Source organism: Salmo salar, chromosome ssa10 (assembly GCF_905237065.1).
Source record: "Salmo salar chromosome ssa10, Ssal_v3.1, whole genome shotgun sequence".
Taxonomy (NCBI): Eukaryota; Metazoa; Chordata; class Actinopteri; order Salmoniformes; family Salmonidae; genus Salmo; species Salmo salar.
Window position 1 is genome coordinate 63631455 of NC_059451.1, and position 27788 is coordinate 63659242.

At 42.5% G+C, this 27788-nt stretch overlaps 1 long non-coding RNA gene across 1 annotated transcript; it reads left to right on the forward strand.

Annotated features, from left to right (window-relative positions):
• Nucleotides 1-15923: 15923 nt before the first annotated feature.
• On the forward strand, nt 15924-16614 carry LOC106560729 (uncharacterized). The gene is made up of 2 exons (XR_001318658.2): nt 15924-16040; nt 16311-16614. It is a non-coding gene; the product is annotated as an uncharacterized lncRNA (long non-coding RNA).
• Nucleotides 16615-27788: the final 11174 nt, after the last annotated feature.

The window sequence follows — 27788 nt, forward strand, 5'->3', positions numbered from 1 at the left end:
TGCACTGTCAACTGTGGGACCTTATATAGACAGGTGTGTGCCTTTTTCAATGTCCAATCATGTCCAATTAATTGAATTTACCACCGGTGGACTCCAATCAAGTTGTAGAAACATTGAGGATGATCAATGGAAACAGGGTTCAGCTGAGCTCAATTTCGTGTCTCGTAGCTAATGGTCTAAATAGTTATGTAAATAAGGTATTTTGTTTTTTATTTGTAATACATTTGCAAACATTTCTGAAAACCTGTTTTCACTTTGTCATTAGGGGGTATTGTGAGTGTGTGTTACATTTCAGCCTTCATCAATCTACAATGTGAAAAAAGTCAAGGGCTCTGAATACTTTCCAAATTGGGGGGAGGGGTATGTTTTTAAATTGGTTTCAGAACATTTTGCCCCCTTTGAATGTGCAGGCTGCCTGTACAAAGTACAACAAAAAAATACTGTTTAGGTGAAGTATCCCTAAGTCTGTACCTGTTTTCTTGTACTATGTTATATGTTGGAGTGTCTTGAAGATGACACTAAGAATTTTGTTTTATTTTTTATTATTTAAGACGTGGGCCTGGGAATTCAGTCTACCGTGCCCGTTGAAGGATCAGGATTTCGGGCCAATTCTATTTCAATTCAGGAAACTGACGATGATTTGAAATTCAAAGTAATGGCTTGATAATTGTTCATTGTTTTCTTTTCATTTTCACGCTGACGGCACTGAAATGGGATTGATCCCCTAACCTGCTTATTCTCCAAAACCCGACCCCAAGCAACAGAGACTAGAGTCTGGTTTCAACGATGGATTCTTTTGGCATAGAGGAACTATGTCACTGCCTACGTTGATAGGGAGGGGGGGGGCTGGTGACTCTCCCAACAAATCACGAGGCAGACATGCCAAAACCTTGTGAATCCAAGGTTGCAGCCAAAATATATTTAGTATTTTATTCAAGTGGATAAAGTAGTGGCATAAGCAGTGATGTAGTCCCTCTATGCCAAACGAGTCCATCATTGAAACCAGAACCTAGTCATTGACCACATTTACATGCACACCAATATCCCGTTATTATTCGGTATAATGAAGTATACTGTTTTTGAGTTTATGCATATGAACATCATATCCCATTTATAATAACCTGAAAAGGCTTGTATCCCGGTTATGAGAAACCCGGATAAGATGTCTGGGATATGCTGATCTTAGGCGGGATACTGTGGCATGTATCCCGTTTACTGTTGTTTTTCGTGGAGTGCGCAGGCTCAATTTTGCAAATCATGGGTGTTGTGTGATATTTGATTTGTCAAACAAGTCACTTCCAAAATGTAGGCTACCTGCACAGTTCGTACAACCAAAATAATTCAATAATCATTTATTTAGCTGATTCTCCATACTGGACTTGAGAGAGAAGGAAAAAAAGGAAAGTAGTATAATATTAACATTTACATTTTAGGCATTTAGCAGACGCTCTTATCCAGAGCGACTTACAGTAGTGAATGCATACATTTCATAATTTTTTTTCTTCTCCGAACTGGTCCCCCGTGGGAATCGAACCCACAACCCTGGCGTTGCACACACCATGCTCTACCAACTGAGCCACGCGGGCTTTTGTTGTATAATGTTACTGCTAGAGTTAGTATTATATTACACTGCATGTGAGAGGTTATAGGCCCTACTGTCAGTCCGTGTTTCTGTTACAATTCCATTTAACCTATAACTTAAATGAGGAATATTCACTTTATTCATTCCAGATTAAGACCTTAAGCGGGTTATGAGCTACTATCCGGAATACTGTGCGCATGTAAATTCGGTCACTGTGCTACCTAGGGTGGGGTTTCTGAGACTAAAATCTGTTTGACTTGCCTAGTTAAATAAAGGTAAAAAATAAAAAAAGGCCTATAGTGTGGTGTTGGGTAAGTGAACTCCCACTCTTAGCCACAAGAGGGCAGCAGATCCCTTGTCACAGCCTCTGCCTGTGCAGTTGGTCTGAGAGGGCTGTTAACGCCATTTTCTACAGTTTGAATAAATGTGAACATGTAAAGGATAGTAAACAAAAAATGAAATGCTGCTGTAGCATGTTATTTTATAAAGTTTTCAATAAAATCTAATGAAAAATGTGAACATTTGTTATCCTGGCTTTATTTGTGACTCATCAGTTATGCATGGTGCAGCTCACACATCTCAATTTCCATTGAGAATTTACACCGGTGTTTTACCAAAAAGGCACAGACGTTTGTGTTTCCACCTACACGGCCCGGCTCCAGTGACACACTTGGCCATGGCCTCAGCAGTCCTGCTCTGACATGACCAAAGCGGGGTCGCTGGTACTTTTCAGCTGGCATTGATATAACACTGGAATAACTGTGAACATGGGTTCACACCTCTCACGGTTTACACCATCTCACAAAGCAACTCCACCAACACTGCTCTCCCAGTTCTCCCCCTGCATCCAGCAACTTGAGGGAGGTCTGTCAAATGTGCAGACTGCTCTGCTGTCACGTGGTTGGCCAGGGACTTTATCGAAGTCTCATCTCACTCAACAAATAGCTGCAGATGACCCTATGCCTGTTAGCTCTTAAGGCAATGACCTTAATACCCTCTCTGACTTTACAATTCATAGGGGCCTCACGCTTATGCAACTAAATGTGACAAGTATGATAGAAAAAAAGGACACAATTGACACTCAGGTTTAGGGCTCATGACTGACATTCTGGTTCTCTAGGAAACATGGTTAAATGGTTCCTTCTCTGATAGACATTGAAGTAAGTGATTCATGTATTTAGATGTGACAGATTAAAGGAAGGAGGGGCCATATGTAAAATCAAATTTCATGGTGTCTAAGTCTTTCTGTTCCCAAGAAATTTGAGCTCCTGGTTGTAGATGTTCATAAACCAGAATGAACATCTTAACTGAACAAAAATATAAACAAGTTTCAAAGATTTTACTGAGTTACAGTTCATATAAGGAAATCACTCGTGCATTGTCCGTAGCTTATGCCTGCCCATACCAATAACCCCACCTCCATGGGGCACTCTTCACAATGTTGACGTCAACAAACCGCTCACCCACACACGCTACACTGTCTGCCATCTACCTGGTACAGTTGAAACCAGGATTCATACCCAAAGAGCACACTTCTTCAGTGGCCATCGAAGGTGAGCATTTTCCCACTGAAGTCTGTTTTGGCGCCGAACTGCAGACATGAGGACGACGAATACACAAAAGAGCTTCCCTGAGACTGTTTCTGACAGTTTGTGCAGAAATTCTTTGGTTGTGCAAACCCACAGTTTCATCAGTTGTCCGGGAGGCTAGTGTCAGATGATCCCGCAAGTGAAGGAGTCGGATGAGGAGGTCCTGGGCTGGCTTGGTTACACATGGTCTGCAGTTGTGAGGCCGGTTGGCTGTAGGGCTGTTGCAGTGACCATATTACCGGCAGTCATGAGTCATGATTGCAGTAAAATTCCACGTGATCCAAATTACAGGTGACCGTTGAGTCACGGTAATCTCCTTTTTATGCACTCTGGACATACTTTGGTAGTACCCAACTTGCTACTGTAACTACCATCAGGTCCTAATGGCCTCGTACTCAGGGCTCTATTGTCCCTCTAACCACTTTGACATCATTGCAAATGCAATTGAAAATAACATCAAACACTTATCAAAACAGTAGGCCTATCGAACATTTTACAACTCACCTCGCTGTGATGATCAGTTTGAAGAAAGAAGTTCAACAGCAGGTAAAACATTGTTGTGGATGTTGTTTCAAAGCCTAACACAAAGAAATGCACAGCCTTTCAAAGGTGACTCATTCAAAACACTCATGCATATTAGAACATATGCATCAAAGTATTCAGAACCTTTGACTTTTTACACACTTTATGTTTTACAGCCTTATTCTAAAATGGATTCAATTGTTTTTCCTCACCCATCTACACACAATACCCCGTAATGACAAAGCAAAAACAGGTTTTTCAAAATTGTGCAAATTTATTACAATTTTTTTTTTAAAACATCACATTTACAGAAGTATTCAGACCCTTTACTCAGTACTTTGTTACAGCCTTGAGTCTACTTGAGTACGATGCTACAAGCTTGGCACACCTGTATTTGGGGAGTTTCTCCCATTCTCTTCAGATCCTCTCAAGCTCTGTCAGGTTGGTCACAAGAGTCACCACCTTTGTGAATGGGAGTACATAGGGTGCCTTCCATACCTTGGGGATAGTACCAGATATATAATCGTCAGGTAAAACATATGGGTTAATAATTCAGCAATCGGGGGCAGAGGGCTGCAGCAAAAATGGATCAAGCATATCAGCTCCAGTGGATTTTTATTTGTATTAATGCAGGGCAGGGATCTAGCACATCACAGATAGTAAATTCTTGAAATGAAAACAAAGATTCACCAGAAGTTGAAGGGGTTAAACCGACAAGTCAGCTAGAGGCTGGCAGAGGGAAGAGCAGTCGATTAACTGACCAAGGTCAACTACCCCACTGTTTCTCTCAAATAAAAAGCCTGCCGAGATAAAAGGACGACCACTTATCCCATTCTTCTCAGTTTTAATGCCAGAGTCAGGCATGCAGTGCATTCGGAAAGTATTCAGGCCCCTTGTCTTCTCCTCATTTTGTTACATTACAGCCTATACTAAAATGGATGATATATTTCTTTAAATCAGTCTACACACAATACCCATATTGACAAAGCGAAAACAGATTTAGAAATTTTGTAATTTTTTTTTTTTTTTTAAGTATTCAGACCCTTTGCTATGAGACTCAATTGATCTCAGGTGCATCCTGTTTCCATTGACCATCCTTGATGTTTCTACAACTTGATTGAAGTCCACCTGTGGTAAATGCAATTGATAGGACATGATTTGGAAAGGCACACACCTGTCTATATAAGGTCCCACAGTTAACAGTGCATGGGAGTCTGAATACTTTCCGAATGCAGTGCTTTTTCAAAATTATGTTACAGCCTTATTCTAAAATCTATTAAATGTGATATCACATTTACATAAACTCTTTACTCAGTACTTTGTTGAAGCAACTATGGCAGCAATTAGACTCGTCTTCTTGGGTATGACGCTACAAGCTTGGCACACCTGTATTTGGGGAGTTTCTCCCATTCTTCTCTGCAGATCATCTCAAGCTGTCAGGTTGGATGGGGAGCGTTGCTGCACAGCTATTTTCAGGCATCTCCAGAGATGTTTGATCAGTTTCAAGTCAGGGCTCTGTTTGAACCACTCAAGGACATTGTCCCAAAGCTACTCCTGCTTTGTCTTGGCCATGTGCTTAGGATCGTAGTCCTGTTGAAGGTAAACCTTCACCCCAGTCTGGAGCGCTCTGGAGCAGGTTTTCATCAAGGATCTCTCTGTACTTTGCTCCATTCATCTTTCCCTCGATCCTGACTAGTCTTCCTGTCCCTGCCACTGAAAAACATCCCCACAGCATGATGCTACCACCACCATGCTTCACTGTAGGGATGGTGCCAGGTTTCCTCCAGACGTGACACTTGGCATTCAGCCTAAAGAGTTCAATCTTGGTTTCATCAGACCAGAGAATCTTGTTTCTCATGGTCTGAGAGTCTTTAGGCCGTTTGGAGTTTGCCAAAAGGCACCTGTCACGTGCCTTTTTACTGAGGAGTGGCTTCCGTCTGGCCACTCTACCATAAAGTCCTGATTGGTGGTGTCACGTCTACTCCCGCTCCCCCTCTCTGGCACTTGTTGTTGACAGTTGTCTTATTATTACACACACCTGCCACCATCGTTACGCGCACCTGCTCCTCATGAGACTCACCTGGACTCCATCACTTCTGTGATTACCTCTCCTATATCTGTCACTCCCTTTGGTTCTTTCCTCAGGCAGTATTAGTTAAGTTTCTCATGTTCCGACGCTACTCTTGTTTTGTATTGTTCCATGTTCTATTTATTGTTAAATTCACCCCCTGTACTTACTTCCTGACTCCCAGCGTCTGCGTTACAGGTGGAGTGCTGCATAGATGGTTGTCCTCCTGGAAGATTCTCCCATCGCCCCTGAGGAACTCTGGAGCTCTTTCAGAGTGACCATCAGGTTCTTGGACACCTCCCTGACTAAGGCCCTTCTCAGTTTGGTCGGGTGGCCAGCTCTAGGAAGAATCTTGGTGGTTCCAACTTGCTTCCATTTAATTAAGACTGATGGAGGCCTCTGTGTTCTTGGGGACCTTCAATACCGAATAAATGTTTTGGTACTCTTCCCCAAATCTGTGCCTCGACACAATACTGTCTCAGAGCTCTATGGACAATTCCAACTCAGGTGAGTTCTGTGGCTCTGTCCTCTGCTTCGAGACACGGCAGAGGCTGGATCATTCCGGCGATTGTGATACGGAGTTCGATGGTGAGTCATATAGCTGTACCTGGGGGCAAATACTGTGTTTTTAACTTGTGGCAAAAGTTCAGGATATCACCTGGTTGCTTCCCGAGGCTGTGAGTCAGTCACTGGGAGCTGATACTGTCATGGTTCATGTGGGGTCAAATTACATTATGAAGGTCAGCTCAGAACAGCTGAAGATGGATTTTAAAGTCCCTACTTAACACCAACAAACGGCCCAAAATACTATACTGGCCCTCTGCCCTCCCTAAATCGTGTCATTGAACGGTTCAGCAAACCTTTAGCCCCCCTTAACTGGCTAGGAGACTATTGCAGCTCTGTGTGTAACATTCATTAACAATTTTGATACCTTCTGGAAACAAAGCTCGTATTATAAGGAGGATAGGATCCACCCAAATCATTTGGGTTTCTGGATCCTTTCACAGCATTTTAAGGCTGCGTTGAGTCAATGACCCAAGTCCAGCTCATTCAATCCCTACGATTGTGTCGCTGAGTTGTCATAATGCTTCAGCAAATGTACATTATCCCAGGGGCGTTGGAAGACACAATGTAAATAACCAAATTTATGTCCCTCTTACTGCCCTGAATGCCTCTGCTGATCCTACAGCTATTGTATGCCGTAATCATGAGCCTATGAACCAGAGTTATACTGTTAGCATTGAGGTGGTGTGCCCTACCAGGAAGTCCACTGTGTGCAGCTCGCCATGCACTAACATAAATAACCAGAGTATGTCTACCTCTTCTAAGCTTCCCAGTAAAGCAAGAAAAATAATCAACCACGTTAACATATGTAGCTTAAGAAACAAGGTTCATGAAATCAATAATTTGCTAACAGATGACATTCATATTTTGACAATCTCTGAAACTCACTTAGATAACACCTTTGATACAGTGGTAGCAATACATGGTTATAAGATCTACAGAAAATACAGAAATTCCAAAGGTGGAGGTGTGGATGTTTATATTCAGAACCACATTCCTGTAAAGCTTAGAGAGGATCTCATGTTAAATACTGTTGAAGTAATATGTATACAGGTTCAACTGCCTCACTTGAAGCCCATTCTGTTAGGAAGCTGCTATAGACCACCAAGTGCTAACAGTCAGTATCTGGATAAAGTGTGAAATGCTTGATAATGTATGTGATGTCAATAGAGTTATACTTTCTGGTTGATTTAAATATTGATTGGCTTTCATCAGCCTGCCCATCCAAGAGAAAGCTTCAAACTGTACCCAGTGCCTGCAACCTGGTTCAGGTTATCAGTCAACCTATAAACAGTACAGGAATGAAATCATCAACATGTATTCATCATATCTTTACTAATGCTGCAGACATTTTTTGAAGCAGTATCCAAATCCATCGGATGCAGTGATCACAATATTGTAGCCATATCTAGCATAACCAAAGTTCCAAAGGCTGGGCCTAATATTGTGTATAAAAGATCATACAATAAGTTATGTAGTGATTCCTATGTTGTTGATGTGAATAATATTTGTTGGTCTGTGGTGTGTAATGACGAGCAACCAGACCCTGCACTTGACACATTTATGAAATTGCTTATCCCAGTTTACTAATAAGCATGCACCCATTAGGAAAATTACTGTAAAAACTGTTAAATCGACGTGGATTGATGAGGAATTAAAAAATTGTATGGTTGAGAGGGATGAGGCAAAAAAGATGGCAAATAGGGCTGGCTGTAAAACCGATTGGCAAACGTACTGCAAATTGAGAAATCATGTGACTAAACTGAATAAAAAGAAGAAACTACACTATGAAACAAAGATAAATGACAAAGAATGATAGTAAAAAGCTTTGGAGTAGCTTAAATTAAATTTTGAGCAAAAAGGCAAACTCCGATCCATCATTCATTGAATCAGATGGCTCATTAATCACAAAATCCACTAATATTGCCAACTATATACACCAAGTCACTTGGCTCTGTCATATCCTCACATGGTCTCTCATATCATTGCTATGCAGATGACACACAATTAATCTTCTCCTTTCCCCCTTCTGACAACCAGGTGGCGAATCGCATCTCTGCATGTCTGGCAGACATATCAGTGTGGATGACGGATCACCACCTCAAGCTGAACCTCGGCAAGACGGAGCTGCTCTTCCTCCCGGGGAAGGACTGCCCGTTCCATGATCTCGCCATCACGGTTGACAACTCCCTTGTGTCCTCCTCCCAGAGTGCTAAGAGCCTCGGCGTGACCCTGGACAACACCCTGTCGTTCTCCACTAACATCAAGGCGGTGACCCGATCCTGTAGGTTCATGCTCTACAACATTCGCAGAGTACGACCCTGCCTCACACAGGAAGCGGCGCAGGTCCTAATCCAGGCACTTGTCATCTCCCGTCTGGATTACTGCAACTCGTTGGTGGCTGGGCTCCCTGCTTGTGCCATTAAACCCCTACAACTCATCCAGAACGCCGCAGCCCGTCTGGTGTTCAACCTTCCCAAGTTCTCTCACGTCACCCCGCTCCTCCGCTCTCTTCACTGGCTTCCAGTCGAAGCTCGCATCCGCTACAAGACCATGGTGCTTGCCTATGGAGCTGTGAGGGGAACGGCACCTCCGTACCTTCAGGCTCTGATCAGGCCCTACACCCAAACAAGGGCACTGCGTTCATCCACCTCTGGCCTGCTCGCCTCCCTACCTCTGAGGAAGCACAGTTCCCGCTCAGCCCAGTCTAAACTGTTCGCTGCTCTGGCACCCCAATGGTGGAACAAGCTCCCTCACGACGCCAGGACAGCGGAGTCAATCACCACCTTCCGGAGACACCTGAAACCCCACCTCTTTAAGGAATACCTGGGATAGGATAAAGTAATCCTTCTAACCCCCCCTTAAAAGATTTAGATGCACTATTGTAAAGTGGTTGTTCCACTGGATATTATAAGGTGAATGCACCAATTTGTAAGTCGCTCTGGATAAGAGCGTCTGCTAAATGACTTAAATGTAAATGTAAATGTAACTGCTTTAATGCTTTTTTCATTGACAAGATTAGCAAACTTCGGCATGACATGCCAGCAACAAACGCTGACACTATCTGACCAAATTATGAAAGACAAGCATTGCAATTTTGAATTATGTAAAGTGAGTGTGGAAGAGGTGAATTTTTGTTGTTGTGTATCAACAATGACAAGCCAACAAGGTCTGACAATTTGGATGGAAAATTACTGAGGATAATAGCGGACGATGTTGCCACTCCTATTTGCCATATCATCAATTTAACCCTGCTAGAAAGGGTGTGCCCTCACGCCTGGAGGGAAGCAAAAGTTTTTCCTCTACCTAAGAATAGTAAAGCCCCCTTAATTGGCTCAAATAGATGATACAAATGTTGCCAACCCTTAGTAAACCTTTGGAAAAAATGGTGTTTGACCAGATACAATGATATTTTCCAGTAAACAAATTGATCGACTTTCAGCACGCTTATAGGTACTGCAGTTTAACTGAATCACTTCCGAGAAAGACAATTCCTATTGATGACCCCATAGAGAAGTTAAATTTGAAAATTCCTAATATGACACTTTAGTCATCACCTTAGTGCACAAAACAGCCATTTAATTATTCAAATTGTTGTCGCCGAGGACGTTTTTTTTATTCCCATCACTCTCAGCCAAAGATATTTACATTTTATATTCATGCTCTGAGGTCAAGACCCCAGCTAGCCAGGGGAAGTGCCGGTTGTCCACATGCTCTGACAGAGTATGTTCGCACGATACTGCTATCCAGCGCAGGTAAGGTAATCCCAGTAAGAAAGAAAGCAGCAACCATGAAATGGCGTGTGCGAACGTGAGTAGATTACGTTGAAAACAAAGGTCAGCCATCATGGAGGCAGTCTTTAGTTCTTATTATACCCAAAGATTATGGATATACTGACAAGATGCATGTCTCTCCTCCCTAATAATGGGATTCGTTGTCCACAAAGCGGAACAGCGGGCTGTCTAGTTCGCGCCTATCCTTTCTTTGGATTGGTGGAGTCATCTCATTATTGAAATCCTTTTTTGAAAATTAAATGAGGGTTGTTGACGTCAACCGCCTGCATTCAATATAGAGAGATGCTATGCTACTAGCCTCATGCCATGAATATGCATAGCCATCTCGATACAACTGATAGTGTTTTTCTTTTATCAAAGTTGCCGGGGTGTCCAATGTTCCCTCTAAGCTGCAGTAGAAATATCATAATGTTCAGAGAAGCACAAGATTGAATTCAACTTTCTGGAGTTTTCACTGTTAACACTGTTAACGTTTCCCTTTACTGTGGGAATTGTGATCGATTCAACACAATATTAGCAACTTTCAAAGCAACATACCGAACCAAAACGACTATGCAAAACTTAGTATGTTAAACTAACTATACAAGATATTTTGTTGTAAGCAGAATGCATCGGAGTAGGATTCTATTGCATTGACAGGCGCGACTCAAGCACAACTCTTACCCTACGCGGTCCGGAGCCTGCTGGTTTTCTGTTCTACCTGATAATTGCATACGCCTGGTGTCCCAGGTCTAAATCAGTCCCTGATTAGAGGGTGACAATGAAAAAATGCAGTGGAACTGGCTTCGAGGTCCAGTTTGAGGGCTCTACGCAGACCGGTGCGCCATACCCAATCGGAGCTTCAGTAGGACTATATGCAAATAAACCATTGCCATATATGGATCTGTGCCATTCACTTTGAACTGGACTGTTTACAGCATCAGCGGTTGAGAGTAGATGCGCTTGTTTTGAGATCAAAGCGAGAGCTACATGTAGCCACATGTGCACATTTGTTCATGTCCTTCGCAAGTTAGTGCGTTATTAGCCCAGTTATAGATAATTTGTCATCAGCAATTGGGGAGTGATTGCTTCCTACAAGAGCACAACGTGTATTTCTAGACATTTTTGAAAAGTGAGTCAGGTAGAGCTTTTTTTTGTATTGAAGGGGCAGTGTTGTATTTTGAGTCAGGCTTGAATAAGCTAAGTAGCCAATAGGCAGAGGGTAGCATAATTTGTCTGATTCTATAATAATGGTATGGGAATAATAATGCATTTTATTTTGTGGTTTCTTGTATCAAACAAAAACATTTTTCAGTCACCTCCTTGTCCAAAGGACAAGTGGATGAACAGGTTAATGTCAAGCTCTGCATGTTTTTTTCAAAAGTCTCATGAAATGTAGGCCTACGTTGAACACCAGACATTGGCTGATACTGTAGGCTGAACGATAGAACTGCTCTTTCCAATTTAAAGTGTTATTGGATGCATTTTCTCCATTGTTTTTGATGGTAGGCCACTGTTATGCCTATATTATGATCAAATAGCCACAGTAGCCTACATGAAAAGTCCCAGAATCACAAAACTAGGTGCATTGAAACCGCCTCGGCCCATAGAGACTGACCCTACACGTTTCTGGCCGATAGCTCGTCCAGGGACCCCGTAGCAACCCCCGAAATAAGTGAATTTTCATCACTAATTAAGGTCGCTGCTTGGGCTCCGAATGACCTATTAACCCGAAACTCGGGATTCGGGGTTGCCTCAGCTTGGCCTACACATGGACCCGCAGCTCGAATGTAACTGTTTTTGAAAGTTTTTATATGGTTTTAACAGAAGGTGCTATGAATGGTGGGCCGGCTCTGAAATATGTGAGTTGGCTTCTAAAAGAGTTGGTCAAAATGAGTTTGGTTTCAGTATGTATACGTTTGGTGTCAGTATGATATCTTAAATGGCTGACTTGATGGAAATATAATATACTGCTCAAAAAAATAAAGGGAACACTTAAACAACACATCCTAGATCTGAATGAAAGAAATAATCTTATTAAATACTTTTTTCTTTACATAGTTGAATGTGCTGACAACAAAATCACACAAAAAGAATCAATGGAAATCCAATTTATCAACCCATGGAGGTCTGGATTTGGAGTCACACTCAAAATTAAAGTGGAAATCCACATTACAGGCTTATCCAACTTTGATGTAATGTCCTTAAAACAAGTCAAAATGAGGCTCAGTAGTGTGTGTGGCCTCCACGTGCCTGTATGACCTCCCTACAACGCCTGGGCATGCTCCTGATGAGGTGGCGGATGGTCTCCTGAGGGATCTCCTCCCAGACCTGGACTAAAGCATCCGCCAACTCCTGGACAGTCTGTGGTGCAACGTGGCGTTGGTGGATGGAGCGAGACATGATGTCCCAGATGTGCTCAATTGGATTCAGGTCTGGGGAATGGGTGGGCCAGTCCATAGCATCAATGCCTTCCTCTTGCAGGAACTGCTGACACACTCCAGCCACATGAGGTCTAGCATTGTCTTGCATTAGGAGGAACCCAGGGCCAACCGCACCAGTATATGGTCTCACAAGGGGTCTGAGGATCTCATCTCGGTACCTAATGGCAGTCAGGCTACCTCTGGCGAGCACATGGAGGGCTGTGCGGCCCCCCAAAGAAATGCCACCCCACACCATGACTGACCCACCGCCAAACCGGTCATGCTGGAGGATGTTGCAGGCAGCAGAACGTTCTCCACGGTGTCTCCAGACTCTGTCACGTCTGTCACGTGCTCAGTGTGAACCTGCTTTCATCTGTGAAGAGCACAGGGTGCCAGTGGAGAATTTGCCAATCTTGGTGTTCTCTGGCAAATGCCAAACGTCCTGCACGGTGTTTGGCTGTAAGCACAACCCCCACCTGTGGACGTCGGGCCCTCATACCACCCTCATGGAGTCTGTTTCTGACCGTTTGAGCAGACACATGCACATTTGTGGCCTGCTGGAGGTCATTTTGCAGGGCTCTGGCAGTGCTTCTCCTGCTCCTCCTTGCACAAAGGCGGAGGTAGCGGTCCTGCTGCTGGGTTGTTGCCCTCCTACGACCTCCTCCACGTCTCCTGATGTACTGGCCTGTCTCCTGGTAGCGCCTCCATGCTCTGGACACTACGCTGACAGACACAGCAAACCTTCTTTCCATAGCTCGCATTGATGTGCCATCCTGGATGAGCTGCACTACCTGAGCCACTTGTGTGGGTTGTAGACTCCGTCTCATGCTACCACTAGAGTGAAAGCACTGCCAGCATTCAAAAGTGACCAAAACATTAGCCAGGAAGCATAGGAACTGAGAAATGGTCTGTGGTCCCCACCTGCAGAACCACTCCTTTCTTGGGGGTGTCTTGCTAATTGCGTATAATTTCCACCTGTTGTCTATTCCATTTGCACAACAGCATGTGAAATGTATTGTCAATCAGTGTTGCTCCCTAAGTGGACAGTTTGATTTCACAGAAGTGTGATTGACTTGGAGTTACATTGTGTTGTTTAAGTGTTCCCTTTATTTTTTTGAGCAGTGTATATTGTCATTGTACATTTTCCATTGGAAATGTACATTGTCCATTTGCAATATATTTAATGAGGGATTTACATCACAAAATGGACAGGCTGAAATCAACACCAACGAGTGATGCAGAGAAACCACCATAACTGCTCGGCCATCCCGAGATTAACTGGCCAGTCAATTGGGCATTTCAGCAGTATATTAGAGCGTGTCCAATTCGTGTTGGTAAATGCCCATTGTAAGACATTGTAAATGGACAGTGTACATTTCCAATGTATTTAATGAGGGATTTACATCACCAAATGGACAGGCTGAAATCAACACCAGCGAGCAGTGGAGAGAAACCACTGTCACTGTTCGGCCATCCCGAGTTCAACTGGCCAGTCAATTGGGCATTTCTGAGTATATTAGAGCATGTCCAATTCATGATGGTAAATGCCCATTGTAAGACATTGCAAATGGACAGTGTTCAATTGTACATTTCCAATTTATTTAATGAGGGATTTACAGTTGTCAGAAGTTTACATACACTTAGGTTGGAGTCATTAAAACTCGTTTTTCAACCACTCCACAAATTTCTTGTTAACGAACTATTATTTTGGCAAGTCGGTTAGGACATCTACTTTGTGCATGACACACAAGTCATTTTTCCAACAATTGTTTACAGACAAATTATTTCATTGATAATTCACTGTCACAATTCCAGTCGGTCAGAAGTTTACATACACTAAGTTGACTGTACCTTTAAACAGCTTTAAAAATTCCAGAAAATGATGTCATGGCTTTATAAGCTTCTGACAGGTTAATTGACATAATTTGAGTCAATTGGAGGTGTACCTGTGGATGTATTTCAAGGCCTACCTTCAAACTCAGTGGCTCTTTGCTTGACATCATGGGAAAATCAAAAGAAATCAGCCAAGACCTCACAAAAAAATTGTAGACCTCCACAAGTCGGGTTCATTTGTTCAAACAATAGTACGCAAGTATAAACACAATGGAACCACGCAACCATCATACAGCTCAGGAAGGAGACGAGTTCTGTTTCCTAGAGATGAACGTACTTTGGTGCGAAAAGTGCAAATCAATCCCAGAACAACAGCAAAGGACCTTGTGAAGATGCTGGAGGAAACGGGTACAAAAGTATCTATATCCACAGTAAAACGAGTCCTATATCGACATAACCTGAAAGGCCGCTCAGCAAGGAAGAAGCCACTGCTCCAAAACTGCCATAAATAAGCCAGACTACGGTTTGCAACTGCACATGGGGACAAAGATCGTACTTTTTGGAGAAATGTCCTCTGGTCTGATGAAACAAAAATTGAACTGTTTGGCCATAATGACCATCGTTATGTTTGGAGGAAAAAGTGGGAGGCTTGCAAGCCGAAGAACACTATCCCAACCGTGAACCATGGAGGTGGCAGCATCATGTTGTGGGGGTGCTTTGCTGCAGGAGGGACTGGTGCACTTCGCAAAATAGATGGCATCATGAGGTAGGAAAATTATGTGGATATTTTGAAGCAACATCTCAAGACATCAGTCAGGAAGTTAAAGCTTGGTCGCAAATGGGTCTTCCAAATGGACAATGACCCCAAGCATACTTCCAAAGTTGTGGCATAATGTCTTAAGGACAACAAAGTCAAGGTATTGGAGTGGCCATCACAAAGTCCTGACCTCAAATCCTATAGAAAATTTGTGGGCAGAACTGAAAAAGTGTGTGCGAGCAAGGAGGCCTACCAACCTGACTCAGTTACACCAGCTCTGTCAGGAGGAATGGGCCAAAATTCACCCAACTTTTTGTGGGAAGCTTGTGGAAGGCTACCTGAAATGTTTGACCCAAGTTAAACAATTTAAAGGCAATGCTACCAAATACTAATTGAGTGTGTGTAAACTTCTGACCCACTGGGAATGTGATGAAACAAAATAAAAGCTGAAATAAATAATTCTCTCTGCTATTATTCTGACATTTCAGATTCTTAAAATAAAGTGGTGATCCTAACTGACCTCAGACAGGGATTTTTTACTCGGATTAAATGCCATGAATTGAATCCTACAGACGAAGAACCGTATATGTGACATTTTTCAAAAAAACGAGATATACATGAAAAATCATTATTGGACACCCTTTTTCTATAGTGAACCGGTTTCACAAGCTTTCCACGCGCTAATTAACAATATGTTTAAATTTAAAGATAGGCTCTCGTGGAATAACCGTTTATGTGCACCACTCAGAATGGACGGACAAGCGCACAACTTTTCTGTTGCTGATGAAAATCACCGAAATGTGGGAAAGAAACGTAAAACAAAACTAAAAGAATGGAAAGACAGGCAAAGGAAGATCTTACGGGATGCGGGAAAACCCTATACAAATCGTAAGGGTCAAGAAAAAAATGGGAAAAGCTGTCCAAAAGAGGTATGTGGAAGAACCGTATATCAAACAATCAAGCTAGCTAGCTATAGAGTACAGTAACTAACATGTATGTTCTGGGTTGTCTAATTTGTAACTATAGAGAAAACATATTAGCTAAAGTTCGTTGGCTACTAATTTATACATTATCGTTACAAATGTTATTGCTAGATTATAGAAGAAACATAGCTAGCTACTTTTTGTCCATCCACCGGATGATTCGACATGGCTACAGTAGCTAGCTAGTTATATGTAACGTTACACTGTATCCTGCAGGGAAGAGCGTGTTCCACGACGTGCAGAAAGGATTGTGGAAAGTTGATTGATGAGCGCAAGCTGCATCTGTTCAACAGTTTCTACACTGTCCCATACGAGAAACAACCAGCAAAACCATTCAAGGTGATGAGGATGCAATGTGAAGACTTCAGTCACCTCCCAGATTCTGTTCTCAAGCGACCAGCTGGACTACAGATCACTTCAGTGAGGTGGTTAAAAGTCACATGTATTGCACAGAGAATAGTTTACTAACATCCCATCAACATGCAACATGTTGTTCTAACAATAAAATATCCTAATGATTCCCTTTTTTTATTCATTACAATATACATCTCTGTCACCACATTTAGCATCAACTCTAAGCAGTTAATACTTATTTACTGCTGTCACCTCAGTACAGAAGGACGTTTCTTGCCTTTAGCATGGGTTTAACGCAATTCAAAACTTAATTGCAGATCATAGTGTTAAACGCAAAGAGAATGGTTTTCTGAACATTTTGTAATATTGACCTTAGGGACCTGCATAATGGACATGCATATTGGCACATCACATTGATCCATATTTGATATGTACAAGTTGTACTTCTTTTGATTGAATTAATTTAATTGTATTCTATTTTTGTAGTTATTCTATGGTATGTTCACATTGAGGGGCTTCATTTTAAATGAGACTAAGATTTCATGACTCAACTTTTAAGAAAAGTCATCGGTGCTAAAGTTGATAGACCACCTTTAAATGAACCTCCATTAAATGAATTAACTACATATTGCATTTAAGTTATTTACATGAAGGGCATCTGTACTTGAAAGTACTTAAAACATCATATCAGGTATTAAAAAAGGACATCTTACAAGTGTCATGCAAAATGTCACATATAGTGTTCTTCCACAAACTGAAATCATCACTGGAGATATACTGTTCTTCCACATTCTAAAAATTAAAACGGCAATAAAAAAAGTATTTTTTGAAATAACAAAAAAATATCAATTGTTGTTGGAAGATATGAGTATGGTGAAATATTTGTCAACCATAAAACACCCAATGTGGTACACACAATGAATAATATAAAAATAACTGATTATCTTAAAATGGAAAAATTGTCACATATATGGTTCTTCGTCTGTAGGATTCAATTGTGAAATTGAGTTTAAATGTATTTTGCTAAGGTGTATTTAAAAAAAAAAATAATAACGATGTATTATTTGCTAACTAGCTACAGTGCAGGCTAACTCAAATGAGTGACTAACATAGCTAGCTAGCTATCCAGCCAACTTGACATACAGTATATATTTTATTGTATTTTTTATTTAACCTTTATTTAACTAGTCAATTCAGTTTAGAACCAATTCTTATTTTACAATGACGGCATACCCCAGCCAAACATTCCCCTACAGGATGATGCTGAGGCAATTGTGCCCCACCCTCACTCTAGCTAGCTAAGTGAATTAAATATCACCAGCTACCTAACTTCATATTAGCTACAGTGGGGGAAAAAAGTATTTGATCCCCTGCTGATTTTGTACGTTTGCCCACTAACAAAGAAAGGATCAGTCTATAATTTTAATGGTAGGTTTATTTGAACAGTGAGAGACAGAAAAACAACAAAAATATCCAGAAAAACGCATGTCAAAAATGTTATAAATTGATTTGCATCAAAGTATTTGATCCCCTGCTGATTTAAACCTCCGACTTCAACTGTAACATCACCAAGTGGAAAGGCTGAAATCAACACCAACGAGCGATTGGACAGTGTCCATTACACATATGCTATATTGTCGGTGTGAACAGCTCTTCGGCAAGTTGAGTGTCCATTGCCAGTGTATCTCCATAAGAACTTCCCATTATGAAATGGACATGCTGAATCAACATCAATGAGAAATTCTTAGTTCCTATAGACCTTCTAGGTTGATTCAGAGCTTAACATAGTGATAAATTATATATAATTCGGTCAATATAAATGCCATTTGGACGTTTCTTATGCCATTTGGACATGGCTCACTGACTTTTGGGTTCGGAAGCCGACTTCCTATGATCATATATGGCAAATGGTCAAAACATTGGCCTTATGGACAAAATCAATAAAATAAGACAAATGTATGTCCATACGGTTACTGCATATGTATAATTGACCAAATAAAATGTCACCCTTGGGACCTAATTTTGTGACCATTTCTCCTATAGAGCTCAATTTTTATGGAATGGTCTGTCTATCCATGTGAGAGAGACAGACTCGGTCTCAACCTTTAAGTCTTTATTGAAGACTCATCTCTTCAGTAGGTCCTATGATTGAGTGTAGTCTGGCCCAGGAGTGTGAAGGTGAACGGAAATGCACTGGAGCAACGAACCGCCCTTGCTGTCTCTGGCTGGCCGGTTCCCCTCTCTCCACTGGGATTATCTGCCTCAAACCCTACTACAGGGGCTGAGTCACTGGATTTACGGGTTCTCTTCCATGCCATCCCTAGGAGGGGTGCGTCACTTGAGTGGGCCCCCCTTGGGTTATGCCATGGGGGAGATCTTTGTGGGCTATACTCGGCCTTGTCTCAGGATGGTAAATTGGTGGTTGGCGATATCCCTCTAGTGGTGTGGGGGCTGTGCTTTGGCAAAGTGGGTGGGGTTATATCCTGCCTGTTTGGCTCTGTCCGGCGGTATTGTTGGATGGGGCCACAGTGTCTCCTGACCCCTCCTGTCACAGCTTCCAGTATGTATGTTGCAATAGTTTGTGTCGGGGGGTTATATCTGGAGTATTTCTCCTGTCTTATCCGGTGTCCTGTGTGAATTTAAGTATGCTCTCTCTAATTCTCTCTATATATACACTGCTCAAAAAATAAAGGGAACACTTAAACAACACAATGTAACTCCAAGTCAATCACACTTCTATGAAATCAAACTGTCCACTTAGGAAGCAATACTGATTGACAATAAATTTCACATGCTGTTGTGCAAATGGAATAGACAACAGGTGGAAATTATAGGCAATTAGCAAGACACCCCCAATAAAGGAGTGGTTCTGCACTTCTCAGTTCCTATGCTTCCTGGCTGATGTTTTGGTCACTTTTGAATGCTGGCGGTGCTTTCACTCTAGCGGTAACATGAGACGGAGTCTACAACCCACACAAGTGGCTCAGGTAGTGCAGCTCATCCAGGATGGCACATCAATGCGAGCTGTGGCAAGAAGGTTTGCTGTGTCTGTCAGCGTAGTGTCCAGAGCATGGAGGCGCTACCAGGAGACAGGCCAGTACATCAGGAGACGTGGAGGAGGCCGTAGGAGGGCAACAACCCAGCAGCAGGATCGCTACCTCCGCCTTTGTGCAAGGAGGCGCACTGCCAGAGCCCTGCAAAATGAACTCCAGCAGGCCACAAATGTGCATGTGTCTGCTCAAATGGTCAGAAACAGACTCCATGAGGGTGGTATGAGGGCCCGACGTCCACAGGTGGGAGTTGTGCTTACAGCCCAACACCGTGCAGGACGTTTGGCATTTGCCAGAGAACACCAAGATTGGCAAATTCGCCACAGACGCCCTGTGCTCTTCACAGATGAAAGCAGGTTCACACTGAGCACGTGACAGACGTGACAGTCTAGAGACGCTGTGGAGAACGTTCTGCTGCCTGCAACATCCTCCAGCATGACCGGTTTGGCGGTGGGTCAGTCATGGTGTGGGGTGGCATTTCTTTGGGGGGCCGCACAGCCCTCCATGTGCTCGCCAGAGGTAGCCTGACTGCCATTAGGTCCCGAGATGAGATCCTCAGACCCCTTGTGAGACCATATGCTGGTGCGGTTGGCCCTGGGTTCCTCCTAATGCAAGACAATGCTAGACCTCATGTGGCTGGAGTGTCAGCAGTTCCTGCAAGAGGAAGGCATTGATGCTATGGACTGGCCCGCCTGTTCCCCAGACCTGAATCCAATTGAGCACATCTGGGACATCATGTCTCGCTCCATCCACCAACGCCACGTTGCACCACAGACTGTCCAGGAGTTGGCGGATGCTTTAGTCCAGGTTTGGGAGGAGATCCCTCAGGAGACCATCCGCCACCTCATCAGGAGCATGCCCAGGCGTTGTAGGGAGGTCATACAGGCACGTGGAGGCCACACACACTACTGAGCCTCATTTTGACTTGTTTTAAGGACATTACATCAAAGTTGGATCAGCCTGTAGTGTGGTTTTCCACTTTAATTTTGAGTGTGACTCCAAATCCAGACCTCCATGGGTTGATAAATTGGATTTCCATTGATTATTTTTGTGTGATTTTGTTGTCATCATATTCAACTATGTAAAGAAAAAATAATTTAATAAGATTATTTATTTCATTCAGATCTAGGATGTGTTGTTTAAGTGTTCCCTTTATTTTTTTGAGCAGTATATATCTCGAGACAGCAGGAGCGGTAGAGAGACTCTTTAGTGATTGGCTATGAAAAGCCAATTGACATTTACTCCTGAGGTGCTGACCTGTTGCACCTTCTACAACCACTGTTATTATTATTATTTGACCCTGCTGGTCATCTATGAACATTTGATCATCTTGGCCATGTTCTGTTATAATCTCCAACCGGCACAGCCAGAAGAGGACTGGCCACCCCTCATAGCCTGGTTCCTCTCTAGGTTTCTTCCTAGGTTCTGGCCTTTCTAGGGAGTTTTTCCTAGCCACCGTGCTTCTACACCTGCATTGCTTGCTGTTTGGGGTTTTAGGCTGGGTTTCTGTCCAGCACTTTGTGACATCAGCTGATGTAAGGGCTTTATGAATAAATTTGGTTGATTTCCTATATGAAAATCTACGGTGGAGTGCTCTCTCACCCATGGGATTTTGGTTTATTACACTTGGCATTTGTAATGTTCCGGTTGCAATATGGTTTTGATGAACTGCCGTCCATTTGAGAGGTATTTGCGATTGTGTGTATGGTTCGCCCATTGCCATTAATTTTTGTCCATTTCATGGGGTTCTTCCCATAGCCATAAATAAAGAAGTGGTACAAGCAACTCCCAGGTCCCAATCAGTGGCGCGTCAATTAATAACTCCTGTGATCAACAAGGGGGAAGAGTTACCAGGTGCAAAAGAGGTATGCACCTTATATTTGTCTGGGTGAAACCTGTACCAGGTGAAATAGGTTATGGGCATGTAATGCAATGTATGGGGGCAGCTTCTAACTACATTGTCCCCTCTGTAACATACACTAAACATGCATATACAAAAGTATGTGGACACCCCTTCAAATTAGTGGATTCGGCTATTTCAGCCACACCTGTTGCTGACAGGTGTATAAAATCGAGCACACAGCCTGCAATCTCCATAGACAAACATTGGCAGTAGAATGGGCTTACTGAAGAGCTCAGTGACTTTCAACGTGGCACCGTTATAGGATGCCATCTTTCCAACAAATCAGTTTGTCAAATTTCTGCCATGCTACAGCGGTCTCAGTCAATTCTAAGTGCTGTTATTGTGAAGTGGAAACGTCTAGGAGCCACAATGGCTCAGCTGCTAAGTGGTAGGCCACACAAGCTCACAGAATGGGACCACGAGTACTGAAGCGCGTAGTGCGTAAAAAATTGCCTGTCCTCGGTTGTAACACTCACTACTGAGTTCCAAACTGCCTCTGGAAGCAACGACTGGGTCACGTCTCTGGCAACCGAACCAATAGAACAACCAGCTGGCTTGGGTAGCAACCCTAGATTTGTTTCGGGACTATATCTTGTATTTTAAAGAAAATATGTCAATCATTATTTGATTATGTTGGTATCCCGTCGTCTAGGGCCTAACAACACCCGTGCCAATATATCCTCCAAGCACCGTCTTCTCGGGCATTATCACTTAAATAGAGTCTTCTGTCTAGCCTGAAACTAATGGTTGTTATGTTATGGAACAGAGCAATAGGTCTTTGTACTTGCCATTTTTTGGTTGAGACTAACATTAGTTTAGAAAGTAATTCTTTACTTTGTGTATATTTGTTGTGTAATTGGTTGGCTTTGCTAGTTAGCAAGCTGAGATGTATTCGCTCAAATTGGCTAGCTAGTTGCTAATGTTTTAGAACAGGCTAGCTCCCTGTAGAATCTAGACAATAGAGAATGGGGAATAAGATCTGATGTGCAGCTGCTTCTATCTGGCTGTTGTCGTGCCCAGATGAGGTGAGAGCAAACTGCTACTGAGATAAAAAGTTAAGGTCTCTATCTTGAGTAGCTAGATTTCAAGGTTGAACCAACTCAATAGATATATTTTATTGGCTTGCTAAATGAGCTGGTTTTCCTGAAAATGTCTATCCGATAAAGTTGTTAGTTAAAGTTGTTGTTCTTATGCAATGTCCAGGAAGTGTTACAGCCACAACATCAAGTACTCAAACATCTGCAGACCAGCGAGGATGAGGAAAGCCAATAGAAGAATAACTACTAGCTAGTTATATAAGATATACACATTTTGTTGTGTTACTGCCTGAATAAAACATTTATTAATCTACACACAATACCCCATAATGACAGTGTTTTTAGAAATGTTTGCAAATGTATTGAAAATGAAATACCGAAATATCTAATTTACATACACTACCGTTCAAAAGTTTGGGGTCACTCTGAAATATCCTTGTTTTTGAAAGAAAAGCACATTTTTTGTCCATTAAAATAACATCAAATTGATCACAAATACAGTGTAGACATTGTTAATGTTTTAAATGACTATTGTAGCTGGAAACGGCTGATTTTAATGGAATACCTACATAGGCGTACAGAGGGCCATTATCAGCAGCCATCACTCCTGTGTTCCAATGGCACATTGTGTTAGCTAATCCAAGTGTATAATTTTAACAGGCTAATTGATCATTAGAAAACCCTTTTGCAATTATGTTAGCACAGCTGAAAACTGTTCTGCTGATAAAAGAAGCAATAAAACTGGCCTTTAGACTAGTTGAGTATCTGGAGCATCAGCATTTGTGGGTTCGATTACAGGCTCAAAATGGCCAGAAACAAAGACATTTCTTCTGAAACTCATCAGTCTGTTCTTGTTCTGAGAAATGAAGGCTATTCAATGCTAGAAATTGCCCAGAAACGGAAGACCTCGTACAACGCTGTGTACTACTCCCTTCACAGAACAGCGCATACTGGCTCTAACCAGAATAGAAAGAGGAGTGGGAGGCCCTGGTGCCCAACTGATCAAGAGGACAAGTACATTAGAGTGTATAGTTTGAGAAACAGACGCCTCACAAGTCATCAACTGGCAGCTTCATTAAATAGTACCCGCAAAACACCTGTCTCAGCGTCAACAGTGAAGAAGCCACTCCAGGATGCTGGCCTTTTAGGCAGAGTTGCAAAGAAAAAGCCATATCTCAGACTGGCCCAAAAAATAAAAGATTAAAATGGGCAAAAGAACACCGACACCGGACAGAGGTACTCTGCCTAGAAGGCCAGCATCCTGGAGTCGCCTCTTCACTGTTGATGTTGAGACTGGTGTTTTGCGGGTATTTTAGTTAATTCTGTTTCTAAAGTGTTTTATGCTGGACGTGAGTAATTTAGCAGGTCTATAGTATAATGTATTGTTTTGAAATGTTTATTACATATCTATTCAGTCACAACTCACTCATTATTTTATGTTGCCTTTTTTAATGTTTGCAAAAATGATATTTGTTTTTTTACTGTTACCTTTTACATGCTGAAACAGTCTCATTAGTTTTGGGCTAGACTTTGATCTGTAAATATATTCTGTAAATGTCTACTACTCTTTAAAAAAAAAGTTGTTGAATGAAATTAGCACCATTTTTAATAGTTTGTTGCTACTCTGGTGGGGAAGTGGGCAACATGGAATAAATACATCAGAGGAGGAAGGGAGATTTATGAGATATCAGAACTTGGACAATGTCAGGAAATAAGCAGGTAAATGTACAGCCTATCAGTGACAATAGAAACGTTGCAGAGAGAGCCTTAAGATTACATGAGATATTTGCATTTTATGTACCGGACACAGGGCTAGCCAGCAATTCTCAAAACATTGGATTACCAACTTGAGCAATGACGTTTCAGTTTGCAGCACGTTTTCACGTGGACGTATATACACTGAACAAAATTATAAATGCAACATGTAAAGTGAAATAAAAGATCCCAGACATTTTCCATACGCACAAAAAAGCTTATGTCTCTCAAATGTTGTGCACCCTGGTCCTTTCTCCGCTGTCTCCTTAGCAGTTTATAATTTCCTTTTTAGGAAATTCTTTTATCCAGCTTTTCTGGTTTGGAAAGTATGGTGACTAATATTGCTTTAATTTATCCATCAAACACATGGAGTTTTTAAAAAAGTAGGTACTTTTCTCAAAACAACCCCATATGGTGAATTGAAAGTGCCATTAAAATGTGTTTTCACACGTACAGCTTAATACTTCAGACAAGGAACAATTATGGATAGCTAATTAAAATGAAAAATATAAACTATAATCTTGGCATGGAGCTCTAGAATTGCATTGTTGTCATCACCGGGAGTCTGTGTAGTCTATTAGTCAGTCAGTCATTCAATTAGTCAGCTAACCACTATGACACTTTTATGATATCAATGACAATAGACTTTGATTGTATTGCTCACATTATACAGAAACGGAATGGATTCTGAATTAACAGCAGAAAAATGCATATAAAACACACTTAAAGCAAAATGTGGACTACACAATGCAGGACAAGGATGAACATGGTTAAACATTTTCTTCTTAATTTGAGTCACTGTAAGCATCTCAAATTAGTTTGACATATTTGTCCACTTTGGGGTGGAAAAGTTTTATACATGGACCTTGGTGAAAATCATTATGAGGGTCATATTCTGGTATGATAACCACTTATGGGAGGTAGCTAAATTATTATTAAATGTTTTATTGTTTCACTCAGATGCACTGTTGAAGCTCAGAGCTGAAGTATTTCACTGTACCCTGCGACTACACCTGAGACCCTGTGCATGTGACATATCTAAATGTGGTTTTCACTGGCATTGGTTGTTTGGGTCAAGAGGATAGAGGGTATGAAATGTAATTTTGTATTATCAGGGAACAATCGTTGCAAAATAAAAGAATACAACAGGTGTCTTTACTTACGAGCCCATTTCCCACCAAAGCAGAGTTAAAAATGTAGAAAAATATTTGCTATATAAAAAACTCAATAATAACAATAACGAGGCATATATAAGGAGTACCAGTACCAAAATAAGGCCATTGATATGTTACCTTAATGTGTGTTGTATTATTAAGTTATGAAATAATTTTTACAATCCATGCGGGGTCAAAGGTCATACCTGTATGCATTTTGGGGTATATTGAGGCAGTATTGGGGTGTGCTTTATTATCACAAGGTACCCTAGATGATGACTACACCAAATTTCCCACAGAACAAGGATACCCATTGGAAAGGTTTCATAGAGTCATCATAGATTTTGTGTAAAATCAGTCACAGCAGCCTATTTTCAAGTTGGCCACCATTCATTTCAATGTGGAGGAACTGAATAGATTTTTCAATGCCATAAATTAATAAATATTGGTGTAATAAGACCAACAAAGGCTGAAAATGTGTGTTACTGTAAGAAAAATGCTAAGAAATGCACCAGAGATATGAGTTATATGTATTTAGCAACATTTACCAGAGCGTCTAAATTAGTAAAATGTAAATGTACTATTATAATGGTAAAATGACAAAACGCTGAAAATATGGTCTGAGGTTAAGTCGAGCTTAGGAGATCTTTTACGTTTTCTTCTATGAGATAATATCAGTCTGTAAGGTTCTGGGTGTAGCTGGTGCAGAGGAGTCAGGCGCAGGACAGCAGAGATGAGTAACAATGAACTTTACTCAAAATGTCCAAATACATGAAGTAATACCAAGCCCACAAACATCGGACCGAACTTACAATAAAACAATCACTCACAAAAACCATGGGGAAAACAGAGGGTTAAATAATGAACATGTAATTGGGGAATTGAAACCAGGTGTGTAAAACAAAGACAAAACAAATGGAAAATGAAAAGTGGATCGGCAATGGCTAGAAGGCCGGTGACGTCGACCGCCGAACGCCGCCCGAACAAGAAGAGGGACCGACCTCGGCGGAAGTCGTGACAGTCATTTAACATGACCTTTATCAATTGTGAAGCCTATATGTGCTTTATGTGCTTTTTTTCAATACATAAATGTTTTTAAAAATCCCAAACTATGACGTTAGCTGATGAAGATTATCTCATAGAACAAAATGTATAACATTTCCTAAGCCTGTATATACCAAATAAGTAGTTTTTGGCCATAATCAAAAACCCCTACAAAAACGCCATTCATTACCCCATTACCCCAGGCTGTCGAATGAACCATGGTGGAGTTAGTCCCTACAAAAAGATGCCATTACTATTTCTCCATAGCTGGGACAGGGAGCTGGCTGAATGTAGTGGCACTCCCTGCTGGCCGTAGGCGGGGATTAGGACCCTTCCGGAGGCCCCCACTCACTGGGCTATCTCCTTGCGGCAGGGAGCTGGCTGGATGAAGTAGCGCCTCCTGGTGTATTTAGTGGTGTCCCCTGGTGGCCACTGGTAGGGGTTGGGCTCTCTCTCTGGTGGTCAGCCACCCCTCCCTGGCATTCTCCCCCCTCTTCCATGGTGCAGAGAGCAGGGTGGATGTTGTGGTGCCACCTGGTGGTCGGGGACAGGGGGTCAGCCCCCCTCTCCAGGTGTTGGCCTCTCTCTCCCTGGGTAGGCCCCATTCCTCTCTGGCACTCTCCCCCAATCTCCCGAGTGCAGTGAGCTGTCTGGATGGAGTGGCGCCCCCTTGCTGCCTTGGCAGAGTGCGGAGATTGGGCACCCTATCCGGGGGTCGGCCCCCCTTCCCTGAGTTGGGCCGAGCCCTCTCCTGCAGTCTTCCCCCCCTTTCTCTGGTGCAGGGAGTTGGGTGGATGCAGTGACTCCCCCTAGTGGCCGGGGGTCGGCCCCTTTCCTGGGTTGGCCTCAGCTCTCTCTGGCCCTCAACCCCCATATCCCTGTGGAAGGGAGCTGGGTGGATGTATTGGCGCCCCTGGTTGCCGCTGGTGGGGATGACCCCCCCCCCCCACTCTGGGGGACAGCCCCCCCTGTCTTGGTTGACCTCAGCCCTCTCACTTCATCTCCCTGGTACAGGGATCTGGCTGGATGTAATGGTGCCCCCTGGTGGCCTTGGGCAGTGGTAGGCAGCCCTCTCTGGGGGTTGGGTCCCCCTCCCTGATTCAGCCTCAGCCCTCTCTGGCCCTCTCCCCCATATCGCTGGGGAAGGGAGCTGGCTGGATGTAATGGAGCCCTCTGGTGGCCTTGCCCCCGTCCCCCGTCCCCGTCCCCCGTCCCCGTCAGCCCTCGTCCCTAGTGGTCGGCCCACCCAGTCTCTGGGTGGAGTCTCTGGATTACAGCGTTCTAATCACCTGTAAATACACACTGGACAGGTGAAATGAATATATGTCAAAATGACTATAACAAGTGTTCTAATCACCTGTAAATACACACTGGACAGGTGGAATAAGAAATCATGA